The sequence below is a fragment of the Leuciscus leuciscus genome, assembly GCF_965113295.1.
Source record: "Leuciscus leuciscus genome assembly, chromosome: 6".
NCBI classification, from domain to species: domain Eukaryota; kingdom Metazoa; phylum Chordata; class Actinopteri; order Cypriniformes; family Leuciscidae; genus Leuciscus; species Leuciscus leuciscus.
Genome location: NC_138730.1, coordinates 7,738,398 through 7,750,932, shown reverse-complemented (window position 1 = coordinate 7,750,932; position 12,535 = coordinate 7,738,398). Strand labels below are relative to the sequence as shown.

General features: G+C 41.0%; 1 long non-coding RNA gene across 1 annotated transcript in view; it reads right to left on the bottom strand.

The window, feature by feature from the left end:
• Positions 1 to 285: 285 nt before the first annotated feature.
• The window catches only part of LOC309502060, a 37,268-nt gene continuing 25,018 nt past the window's right edge, over positions 286 to 12,535 (bottom strand). Inside the window, exons 3-4 of the long non-coding RNA XR_014207111.1 lie at positions 607 to 647; positions 286 to 394 (exon numbers count right to left, since the gene is read on the bottom strand). This is a non-coding gene — a long non-coding RNA (uncharacterized lncRNA). The remainder of the gene's footprint in view (positions 395 to 606; positions 648 to 12,535) is intronic.

Sequence of the window (12,535 nt, the reverse complement as noted above, 5' to 3'; positions counted from 1 at the left end):
ATTCAATCTCACATTCAATCCCACTACAGGAACTGTGTTCTAGAAATAAATGATATATTGATATGAGGGTGGGTAGGTAGGCAGGCATAGATTCAGAGGCATAAGGTACTGTAAGTATTACAAACAATAATAAAACAATGCATTGACATTTACTTTTTACTTTTGATACTTAAGTACTTTTAAAAACAAGTAACGTTACTTCTGTACTTTTACTCAAGTAAAAATCAGTCTTTTCAACTTTTACTTGTAACTGAGTAATATTTGACCAGAAGTATCTGTAACTTACTTTGTCCATCTCTGGGCAGCGGATCCTGATCACGGTCATCAGAATCGGGCCTCCAAACCTCCCGACCAGCCGTCTGACCGAAAGCAGCTCTCCTGGATCTGGAGTGCTCTAAGGATGGAATATTTCACATATCACATAACGTTAATCATAATCAATAATCAATGTCTGTGGTCAATTACAGATTTTTACTTCAGTTAAGTTACTCAAATTCAATTCAAGTTTATTTCACATGCAATGAATCAAATAAATGGGATCAAATGGGATCAGTCAGTCATTGTACAACACACCATAAAAAATTAAGTAAAAATTAAAGCACTCACTTCCTCTTCCACCCATCATGCGATTACGAGCCATCGCCAACCTGCAAGAAAATCAGAACAAAATACAAGACAAGACAATACAATAGAAAATCCTCAGAAATAGCGTTACTCCCCTGAAAAAAATATCAAACAAACTAACGTTACTTCTAAAATAAGAAAAGAACTATCAAATAAAAGTATTATCAGAAATTATATGACGCTTTCAAAAAGTATATATCCTCCGATGTCCTTCAAGAATATAAGTCTCCTCTCAGCAATCCAGAAAAGCTTCAAAGTAGCAAGTTTCGGCCAGAAAATTCTCCGCAAAAGTCAGTCTGTTAATTCGCCTCGTCTCTCAACCAACAGACAGCGGTCGATCGTTGAGCAGAGAGATACATGCAGATCGCAGAATTCATAAAACGCGTCGCCATAGCAACTAACATTCGAATCATAACATGCACGCACGCCCAGACAGCGACCGGTTCGAGTGTAAATATATGAAGCCCGGTTGAAATTCATTCATATAGTTTGGGTATTCATTTGGTTTAGTAATATTTCTTTAATATTATTTTCTAATATTTTATTTATATACATGTATTGTATGTGTATTGGTTTCTTTGTATAATATTATTTTCATTGAAAGGGAAGGAAAACGTATGATTATGTGTTGAGTTAAAAGTACTTGCCACTGTTAAGAGCTGGGATTGGTTAAACGTTGAGGGGGCGGAAACGGGGGTGACGTCCGGGAAGAAGAAGTGATGGCTGGAAGATCGATCGTGTCTGAGTACTAGTTTGATAAAAGATACCATTTTAGGACAGTTGTCCATACGAGAACTGATTTAAAATTGGTAAAAAGTTGTTTGAACGTGTGGGGATAGTAATTTCCCCTTTGATTATCAAATGACTGAGTAGCGCGATTCTCAAGAAACAGCGCTTATCACACGTGAGAGACGTGAGATCGCGTGTGTGGAAAACTACCGTGAATCGTCTCTCTTACCCAATCCATAGAAGACATCCCAGATAGCGCCCTGAGATACCAGGGATTCTCAGTGGTTCCTCTGGCAGCGTTGGACGAGTTCACTGATCGGCCGTCAGTTAATCGGACCGCAATCCCCCTCGTGCTAGAAGTGTGTGCGTCATGAAAGCCGGCTCGAACTAACGATCGGTAAGACAGTTGTTTATTTTGGTTACTCATTGAGTGAAGCGGCAACCTGTTTTGTGCCTCAACGAACCCCAGCATCGTATCAGGCCTGCAACAGGGTATTTATTTTATTTAGATTTGAATTGACACCCGAGTGTTTTTGATTACTGTTGGAGAATGTTTATGTGAGCCGTAACCGTTGTGTTGAGACAACAAAGAGTATACTAATCGACACATTGGTGATATTTGGGGCATTTTTGTGTATTTACTGTCCATCTTATTAGTTTATCTGTTATATAAATCACCAGAGTGATACGGAATATTAATACAGTGTTGTATTTGTAAATTGTTGATTGAGTTTGAAGGAGAAAATATCCTTTTATTGTAAAACTTTAAAGGGTTAACTTTTATTTTATTTCCAATTGCTATTGGTTTTTTTATTTGAGTAAACTACTAAAAGTTTATATTTTACTTCAGACTCTGTGGTTATTTTAGTCTATTATTAAGCACACCAGTTGAGAAGATAAGGGTTTATTGAAATAAAGTTAAATAATATTCAGAGGCTACTTAGAGAGATCTAAAAATAAACTAACCCAGGGCCCCTCCCACTTAAATCGAAGGGAGAAGGGCGCTACATAAATGGAGGCACCGCTGGGATCTTATAGTTTCCCTGATATAATTTAGCTTGCACAGTGACAAAAATATACCCTTAATTTTTTTTAGTTAGAGAAAAAGAAAAAAAAAGAACTCAAAATGCAGCAGTTTAGAGAAGAGCTTAGGGGCTGGTGCAGGGGAGAAGCATTGAATGAAGACCATGCGTTAATGGTTATTGTACCTGAAGATTTGGATATAGCACAGGTTGAAGAGACAATGCAAACAATCAAGTGCTTGGGCCGCGTACGAGTAAGAGGAAGGATGTTCAGAGATAAGCTCAAGTGTTTCCTTGTTCTCTGTGAGAGTAAAGAGAAAATTGATCCAAAATTAGTACCCCCTGAAGTCTTGCCTGTTTCTGGAGCAGAACCTTGGAAAATTGTCACCTCAAGTGGAGCTGGTACTAGTTCTGAGGACTTTGCTAGAAAAGTGCACACCCTACTTCAGAGTGAAGGGAAAAAAGTTGAGGATATTCAGGCCATGTTTTCATCCTCTGCGTCCGAAAACTCTTCGCCTGATGCTATTATCCGTGCTGTTGGAGATCTGTTAGAAAAGACTGGAAAGACTTCAAGTGAAGTAGGAGGTTATAGACGGTTGAGGATGTTCTCTGGAGCAATACCTACTCCTGCAGGCGAGGAACCGTTTGAACACTGGATGGAACAAGCATGTTTGATGGTGGAAGAAAGCGAGTGTCCTGTCAAAGAGAAAAAAAGGAGGATCATTGAGAGTTTAAGAGGCCCAGCATTAGAAATCGTCAAAGCTGTGCGTGATTCTGACACTGATGTTACTCCAGAAAAGTACTTGGATGCCCTCGAGCAAGCGTTTGGATCTGCAGAGTCAGGTGATGACTTGTATTTCGCTTTCCGTTTGTTGCAGCAGCAAGTAGGAGAAAAATTGTCCGATTTCTTAAGGAGACTGGAGCGTGCTCTAACCAAAGTGGTTCAGAGGGATGGCATAACGGCGGAATTACGAGATCGAGTACGTGTTGAGCAACTTCTGAGAGGTGCCGTTGGTGCTGACATGATGTTGCTTCATTTGAGACTCCGAGAAAGAAAGACAAAACCTCCTACATTTCTTGAGCTGTTAAGCGAAATCCGGGCTGAAGAGGAATATGAAGCTTCTCGTGCAAAATTGACCACAAGGGTACAAAAAATCAGTACAAGTGTGGAAACGGATGGTAAGCAGAAAGAGATTCAAACTCTGAAAGCTGAGATCAAAGAGTTAAAGTCCCAGTTTGCCACAATGGTAACTCAGCCCGTGGTAGAACACAAACCCACCTCCAGTCTAAAAACAAATGCCAGTGAAATTCAACAGGAAGGAGAAATTGCTTTTCTTAAGAAGCAAGTGAAGAGCCTTCAACGGAAAGTCACAGGGAAAAACTGTCACCAAGAAGGGGTTTCAGCTCTCACCCTGAATGCCAGTACTCCAAAGAAACCACTGGTAAGTCCAAGAAAGCAGTGCAATGACTCAGAAGAGTATTTTTGCTACCACTGTGGAGAGGAAGGGCATATTGCCCCACGATGTCAAAATCCTGAGAATAAGGATAAAGTCATTCAAAAATTGATTCGGAGAAACAGGAAAATGAAATGGGGACAAAAAGAAATGCCTGCAGAAACAGAAAAGAGCAACACCTCCTGTTCAGCGAAAAAGAGTGCTGTTAGTTCACTTTGTGGAAAGCAAATTCCAGAAGGACTGATAGGACCCCCCTCTACTGTACAGTTGCGTGTAAATGGACAGCCATGCTCTGCCTTATTGGACAGTGGGTCTCAAGTGACCATAATCTTTGACAAGTGGTACAGAAAATATCTACCTGAGGTTCCCATCCATCCTGTGTCTGGGTTGGCTGTGTGGGGTTTAAGTGACTCCAGTTATCCGTATATAGGGTATGTAGTAGTGAACATTGAGTTCCTAGAGAAAGCTACTGGTGGCTCAGAAAGTCTTTCAGTTCTGGCACTGATCTGTCCTGGTCCTACAAGCCCTGATCAGACTGCTGTGATCATTGGCACAAACGCCAGTCTGTTCACCCGTTTGGCCCAGTTATGTAAAGAGTCAACAGGGACCGATATTGCGCATACCTTGGGTATAAAAATTGAGCCCACCTTAGAGAAGGATATTCCATCTTGTTCGACAGCTACCATACCTTTTGACTTGGATGATGCGGTCGGATGTGTGAGGTGGCCAGGTCCTGAACCCCTGAGTCTCTCGCCCAGAGGTGAGTGGTGTGCAAAATGTGAGGTGGAAATGAAAGAGCCTCTTGAGAAAGCAGTACTCATGATAGATGCGTCTTCTGTGACTTCACTTCCGGCTGGAGTGTTAGTACAAACCGTCATAGTGCCAAGTGAAGCAATGGAAAACAGTCAGTTACTGGTGCCTTTGCAAAACGAATCAATGAAAGAAGTGACCATTCCGGTAGGAACTGTCCTTGGCCATTTATACCTAGCAGACCCAGTTAGCCCTTCTTCCGTGAGTGAAACTGTTGATGAGATGATTGATCCAAAACTGTTCAACTTTGGGGATTCATCCATTCCAGCAGAATGGAGGGAGAGACTGCAACAAAAGTTGAGCAAAAGAACCAAAGTATTCTCGCTTCACGAATGGGATGTAGGACACGCTAAGGGAGTAGAGCATAACATACGGCTCTCTGATTCAAGACCCTTTCGAGAGCGCTCCAGGCGTCTAGCACCCGCAGATATAGACGATGTGAGGAAACATCTACAAGATCTCTTAACTGTTGGTATTATTAAGGAGTCTCGCAGCCCATATGCGTCCCCAATTGTGATTGCAAGGAAAAAGAATGGAGCAGTCCGCATGTGTATTGATTATCGGACCCTGAACGCAAGAACTGTTCCCGACCAATACACAACACCCAGAATTGACGATGCACTGGACTGTCTAGCAGGTAGTCAGTGGTTTTCCGTTCTCGATTTAAGAAGTGGCTATTATCAGATAGACATGGCAGAAGCCGACAAGGAAAAAACTGCTTTTATCTGCCCTTTAGGATTTTTCCAATTCGAGAGGATGCCACAAGGGGTCACTGGAGCGCCGGCGACGTTTCAGAGGCTAATGGAGAGAGTCGTCGGAGACATGAACCTACTCCAAGTCTTGGTGTATCTAGACGATTTAATCGTCTTTGGAAGGACTCTGGAGGAGCATGAGGAGAGGCTCATGAAAGTACTGGATCGTCTGGAGGAAGCTGGATTAAAGGTGTCCATTGACAAATGTCATTTTTGCCAGAACCGAGTGAAGTACGTTGGACACATAGTATCCAAGGATGGAATAGCAACAGATCCTGACAAAATTGAGGCTGTGATCAGTTGGCCCCAACCATCGGACCTGAAATCCCTGCGATCCTTTTTAGGATTCTGTGGCTACTATCGGCGGTTCATTGCCAATTACTCTTCCATTGTTAGGCCGTTGACTGAGCTTACTAAGGGCTATGCGCCGACACAACAAGGAAAGAAGGCAGGCAAAGAAAAGAGCATGACCTACTTCAAGGAATCAGAGCCCTTTGGAGATCGATGGGATGAATTCTGCACGTCCGCTTTTAAACAGATAATTCATTGTTTAACACATGCTCCTGTTTTAGCCTTTGCCGATCCCAGTAAGCCGTACATCCTTCATGTGGATGCTAGCTTGAAGGGCCTTGGGGCTGTGTTATATCAAGAACACCCTGAAGGATTGCGGCCAGTGGCTTTCGCAAGCAGAAAATTGAGACCAGCAGAACTAAGGTACCCCATTCATCAGCTGGAATTTCTTTCATTGAAATGGGCAATTGTGGACAAATTCCATGATTACTTGTATGGTGCCAAGTTTCATGTCAGAACCGATAACAACCCACTCACATATGTGTTGACATCTGCTAAGTTGAATGCAACAGGCCACAGGTGGCTAGCAGCTCTTGCTACGTATGATTTTAGCATTCAGTATAGACCTGGAAAGAACAACACAGATGCTGATTTGTTGTCCAGAAGATTCGTGGATGAGGATGAGGCTAATAAGTGGAGGGACATACCTGTGTCTGGTGTAAAGTCCATATGTCAGCGGGTGAGTTCTCAGGTGTCTTTGGAAGACAATCCCAGATATGTGGAACAGCTAGGAGCCCCTCCAGAGTCCATACCAGAAGCTTATGCCTATCCCACCAGGTTGGAGCTTAATTCTTTACAGTTGCTGTCTCAACCAGAGTTGATTAAAGCTCAGAACGAGGATCCGACTGTGAGACAGGCGATAACTGCACTGAAGGAACGAAAGTGGTCAAGCAAAATAACAGATCCCGAAGTGGTGGCATTGAGGCATGAAGCTGGAAAACTAATAATGAAAGATGGATTGCTTCAGCGAGTAACCAAAAAGTCTGATCGAGAATTCTTTCAATTGGTTTTGCCCACCAAGTTCCGAGAAGTAGTTCTTAAAGCCATGCATGAGGATCTAGGTCATCTGGGGTTAGAAAGGATTACAGAACTTTTGAGAAATCGATTCTATTGGCCCAAGATGTCTCTTGATGTGCAAGAATATGTCAAGAACTGTGGAGCTTGCATTACTCGTAAGAGTCCATGTCAAAGAGCTGCCCCATTGCATCAGATAACGAGTAGTGGGCCGATGGACTTAGTGTGTATTGATTTTCTTTCTGTGGAGCCAGACTCAAAAGGTTTGGGCAACGTGTTAGTAATTACCGATCACTTCACACGTTATGCACAAGCGTTTCCCAGTAAGAATCAAAAAGCTCTTACTGTTGCTAAAATACTGGTAGAGAAGTACTTCATTCATTACGGCCTACCAGCACGCATTCACTCAGATCAGGGTCGTGACTTTGAGAGTCGGCTGATAAAGGAGTTGTTGAACCTGCTTGGTATAAGAAAATCAAGGACAACGCCGTATCATCCTCAGGGTGACCCGCAGCCTGAGCGGTTCAATCGTACCCTCTTAGCTATGCTTGGGACCCTGAATGCTGAGAAAAAACGAAATTGGAGCCAACAGATACCTTACTTGGTGCATGCTTATAATAGTACCAAGAATGATGCTACTGGGTACTCGCCCTATTTCCTGATGTTCGGGAGAGAAGCCCGGCTACCTGTAGACATCTGTTTTGGAACTTCACCAGATGGGATGGATGATATGTCACACTCACAGTACATCAGCAATATGAAGAAAGATCTAAAACGGGCGTACCAGTTAGCAACGGAAGAGGCTGACAAAGTCCATCAAAGGAATAAAAGATCATATGACAAACGAGTGTCATTTCAATCCTTGAATTCTGGGGATCGTGTGTTGATCAAGAACTTAGGGTTGAAAGGTAAACACAAGCTTCAAACCAGATGGAGTCCAGTACCTTATGTAGTCTGTGAGAAACTCCCAAATATACCAGTATATCGGGTAAAACCTGAAACAGGAAGCGGAAAGGTCAGAACACTTCACAGAGACCAACTGTTACCCATAGGGCAACTTGTGAGGTGGCCACAGAGCAAAGTGGAGAGAAACCCAGTGAGGAGGAAGAAAAGAACGGATGTTGATGCTCCCGCACTTACAAATGAAGATATATCATCTTCTGAGATTTCCTCTGAGTTTGAATACAATGTTTCAAAACCTTACAGATCATATCTGGAGGGAACGCTGAATAAGAATGACACTTTGCCCAGCCAGTCAGAATTGGTAGACCAGGAAGGGAACCTGCTCCATGAAGGCCGTGGTACTGAGGAAGAAGAATTGGTACATGAAGAGGATGCAGAGAGCGACGTTTCGAGTTCGTCCAGTTCTTCTGTAGAAGATGAAGAGGAAAGTCAAGAAGAGACAAGCGAGGAAGTGGAAGAAAGTGAACCAGTTAGGGAAAAAAGGAGAGTAAAGCCAGTTGTTAAACTCACCTATGACGAGCCAGGGAAGTCAAGAGATCAGCCCCTAACTATTGTTCACAGAGGAGTAATAATTCAAATAGGCAAAAAAGTCAATCACAAGAAACGTAAAGCAGTAGTGTAGGTAAGATCCTAAAAGGAAATATTAGGTAGTCCACTAGTCTGTATGGGGACATCCAGACATTTAAAGGGGGGAGGGTGAAGCCCGGTTGAAATTCATTCATATAGTTTGGGTATTCATTTGGTTTAGTAATATTTCTTTAATATTATTTTCTAATATTTTATTTATATACATGTATTGTATGTGTATTGGTTTCTTTGTATAATATTATTTTCATTGAAAGGGAAGGAAAACATATGATTATGTGTTGAGTTAAAAGTACTTGCCACTGTTAAGAGCTGGGATTGGTTAAACGTTGAGGGGGCGGAAACGGGGGTGACGTCCGGGAAGAAGAAGTGATGGCTGGAAGATCGATCGTGTCTGAGTACTAGTTTGATAAAAGATACCATTTTAGGACAGTTGTCCATACGAGAACTGATTTAAAATTGGTAAAAAGTTGTTTGAACGTGTGGGGATAGTAATTTCCCCTTTGATTATCAAATGACTGAGTAGCGCGATTCTCAAGAAACCGCGCTTATCACACGTGAGAGACGTGAGATCGCGTGTGTGGAAAACTACCGTGAATCGTCTCTCTTACCCAATCCATAGAAGACATCCCAGATAGCGCCCTGAGATACCAGGGATTCTCAGTGGTTCCTCTGGCAGCGTTGGACGAGTTCACTGATCGGTTCAGTTAATCGGACCGCAATCCCCCTCGTGCTAGAAGTGTGTGCGTCATGAAAGCCGGCTCGAACTAACGATCGGTAAGACAGTTGTTTATTTTGGTTACTCATTGAGTGAAGCGGCAACCTGTTTTGTGCCTCAACGAACCCCAGCATCGTATCAGGCCTGCAACAGGGTATTTATTTTATTTAGATTTGAATTGACACCCGAGTGTTTTTGATTACTGTTGGAGAATGTTTATGTGAGCCGTAACCGTTGTGTTGAGACAACAAAGAGTATACTAATCGACACATTGGTGATATTTGGGGCATTTTTGTGTATTTACTGTCCATCTTATTAGTTTATCTGTTATATAAATCACCAGAGTGATACGGAATATTAATACAGTGTTGTATTTGTAAATTGTTGATTGAGTTTGAAGGAGAAAATATCCTTTTATTGTAAAACTTTAAAGGGTTAACTTTTATTTTATTTCCAATTGCTATTGGTTTTTTTATTTGAGTAAACTACTAAAAGTTTATATTTTACTTCAGACTCTGTGGTTATTTTAGTCTATTATTAAGCACACCAGTTGAGAAGATAAGGGTTTATTGAAATAAAGTTAAATAATATTCAGAGGCTACTTAGAGAGATCTAAAAATAAACTAACCCAGGGCCCCTCCCACTTAAATCGAAGGGAGAAGGGCGCTACATATATATGCAGTCAGAATTCATAACCTACATAGCAACTAAAATTCGAACCACGCATGCACGCGCACATCGACTCTGATTTATTAAATAATTGCAACCTTAAAGGTGCATTAAGCAACTTTTCATGTTAAAAATACCCGTTTTCTAACCCATACATGCTTAAACAATTGCCTGATGGGCTGAATGAGCCCTTCTCTGATCACTGAGATTGTCTCTATAATCCTGTAAAGTAAAATAAATAAGAGGGATTCGGGCCGGAATTTTAGACTGGGCGTGACGTCATGCGCGTTCACGGCACGCTCACCTGGCTGTCTGGCAGGTTTGTGTATTCGCCGCCATTCTCCGTAGAAGATGGATTCTAAGAGACCGGCTTGTAGTTCATTTCAAACACCAACGCAAACTCCACGTAAGATAAAAAAAAGAAAACTTTTGTCCGTGATCGTGCACACTTCTGGCTGCAGTTTTGCTTGCCGCCAGAGGGGGCATAGTTCTGCAAAAACTCAGAGACTTGCGCAATGCACCTTTAATGTTGACGTTTTCTTTAATATGATTTTCATTCTTTCAGACCAGTTTTATTATTAAAACCCGAGGAAAATGCGCGCAAAAAGGCACAAGAGAGAATAAATCGGACATCATATAAATTAATAATTAAATTGGCCCTTTTCCGCATATATATCAAGGCCAATCAGCTTTCAATATCACTAATACACCATCCAACCAGTTAGTAGTAGTGGTGAAGAAATCCAAATTATTTTTGAATTCTCTATTAAAATTGTTCACAATTGCTACCCAGTTGAGTTAACTATAAACGTGCTAAATTTGCTCTGCAAGTGAACGTCGTCTTGTGGTGCCATCTTATATATTTTTTTCATAATATTTATTATCAATGTCAGTGGTCTGGTCACTTCAAATTGTTACGTTGGTTTCACTTTGTTTTGGTCCATTTAAAAAACAGCCTAAGCGAATGTTATATTTGTTTATTTTTCTGATTCATCACATTACAATAAAATCAACTGTATTTAGATGGGAAAATGATTCTCATCTGTTTCATTTCATTAGCCTCCAGACTTGCTTAAAAAAAAAAAAAAAACAGAACCATTAAAGCTATTTTTGTGACAGTAACGTCATATAATATATAGGGCCCTATCTTGCACCCAGCGCAAGTGACTTTGTACACCGACGCATGTATCATTCCTATTTTGCACCCGCGCAAAGCGGACTTTTCCCTCCACAGAAGCACGTCGGTAAGTTAGGAAATACACTTGCGCTCCCGGGGGCGGTTCAGCGCAAAGAGGAGGCGTGTTCCGGCGCAAACGTTTCTTCTTGCTATTTTGCAGGTTTAGAAAACAATTGCGCCACTAACCAGGAAAAAATAGTTTAAAGTCAGTGGCGCGTTGCGCATGTTATTCATATGCTATTTTAAGGGCGCATGCTTGGCCATAATCAATGTAGCGTGTGCACAACGCGCACTTTGATTCTCTCATCTACACAGAAGCAGCAGTTTTCATTTTTGCAAATCATACATTATTACGATAGATAGATAGATAGATAGATAGATAGATAATTTATTATAAAAGCATACATCTAGCTTACACATTTACCCAAATTATCATACGCGTGTTTAACCGAAGTTAATTTGGGTGGGTTTCTCCATTTCAATGTAACTTCTCTCTTTTACGGCCGTGACGAGAGCGTTGCTCTCCTTGGCTGTGAACCGCTCCTGGCGCGCGTCTGGCAAATCCGCCGTTACAATAGCAATGCGCTATGGAAAAAGCGCCTCTGCTCTTAAAGGGAATGTGAGATGACGCTCTGATTGGTTTATTTCACGTTACGCCCAAACCACACCTATGAATAATGAAGCTACTTCAGACCAACCCATTTTAGATTTGCGCCTGGCGCAAGAGTCATTTATCCCGCCGGGAAAATAGCAACAGCGCCGAGACCCGCCCACAAAGTTACTTGCGCTTTGCGCTTTGACACTTGCGTTTCAGATCGTTAAAATAGGGCCCATAATATTATAATATTGAAAGTATTGATTTTAGAAATATATCTTATTACGTATGGTATACATAACATATTGTGCTTTTTATTTATTTAGTTAAATTACAAACATTTCAAGTAGCCTACAATGCAACAAAAAACTAAATGAATACAAGGCACTGTAAATACAATTCAAAATGTATAAACCAAAGAATAACAACAACAACTAAAGTATAAATGTACATAATAATAATAAAATAAATAATAAATACAGAAATTAAAATGTATAATATCAGGGCAGTTATATGTATTTGAAAAGCTTTAAAATTTGTATTGTTTTTATAAGCTTTTTGTTTTGTGATCTCATGTTTAAAAGATATTCTAAGTATATTGTGAGATCAGTGTTATAAAAGGTAATATAGGAGGGTTTCTTTTGAGTTATTTTTGTCTTATGGATATAAAACTTCGCCAAAATAATTAAAAGATTAATGATATAATTTAGTTTTTCAGAAAAAGAATTCACAAATCTAATGACTAGGCAATTTTAATTATTAATATTACACATATTAATTCCATTGGCTGGTCCAGCAACCAATCGCATTGCATCTCGCGTGGGTCGAGGTTCCGTATCTGCTTTACTTTTCGAAATGGATGATCCCCATGGAGGGAGAACCTGGATTTGTAAAGTTGGGACGGTTGTTTTATTCTCAACGATATGAAAAGTGTTGCCACTCCCATTTATTGCACATGTTCCCCCGAAATTATATTGCACGACCCGTAAATATGCAGGCAAACGCGGTTGCCTACTATATCAGTCGAGCCAATAGTGCGGCAAGATACTGAAATAGGATTATTATTAACCAA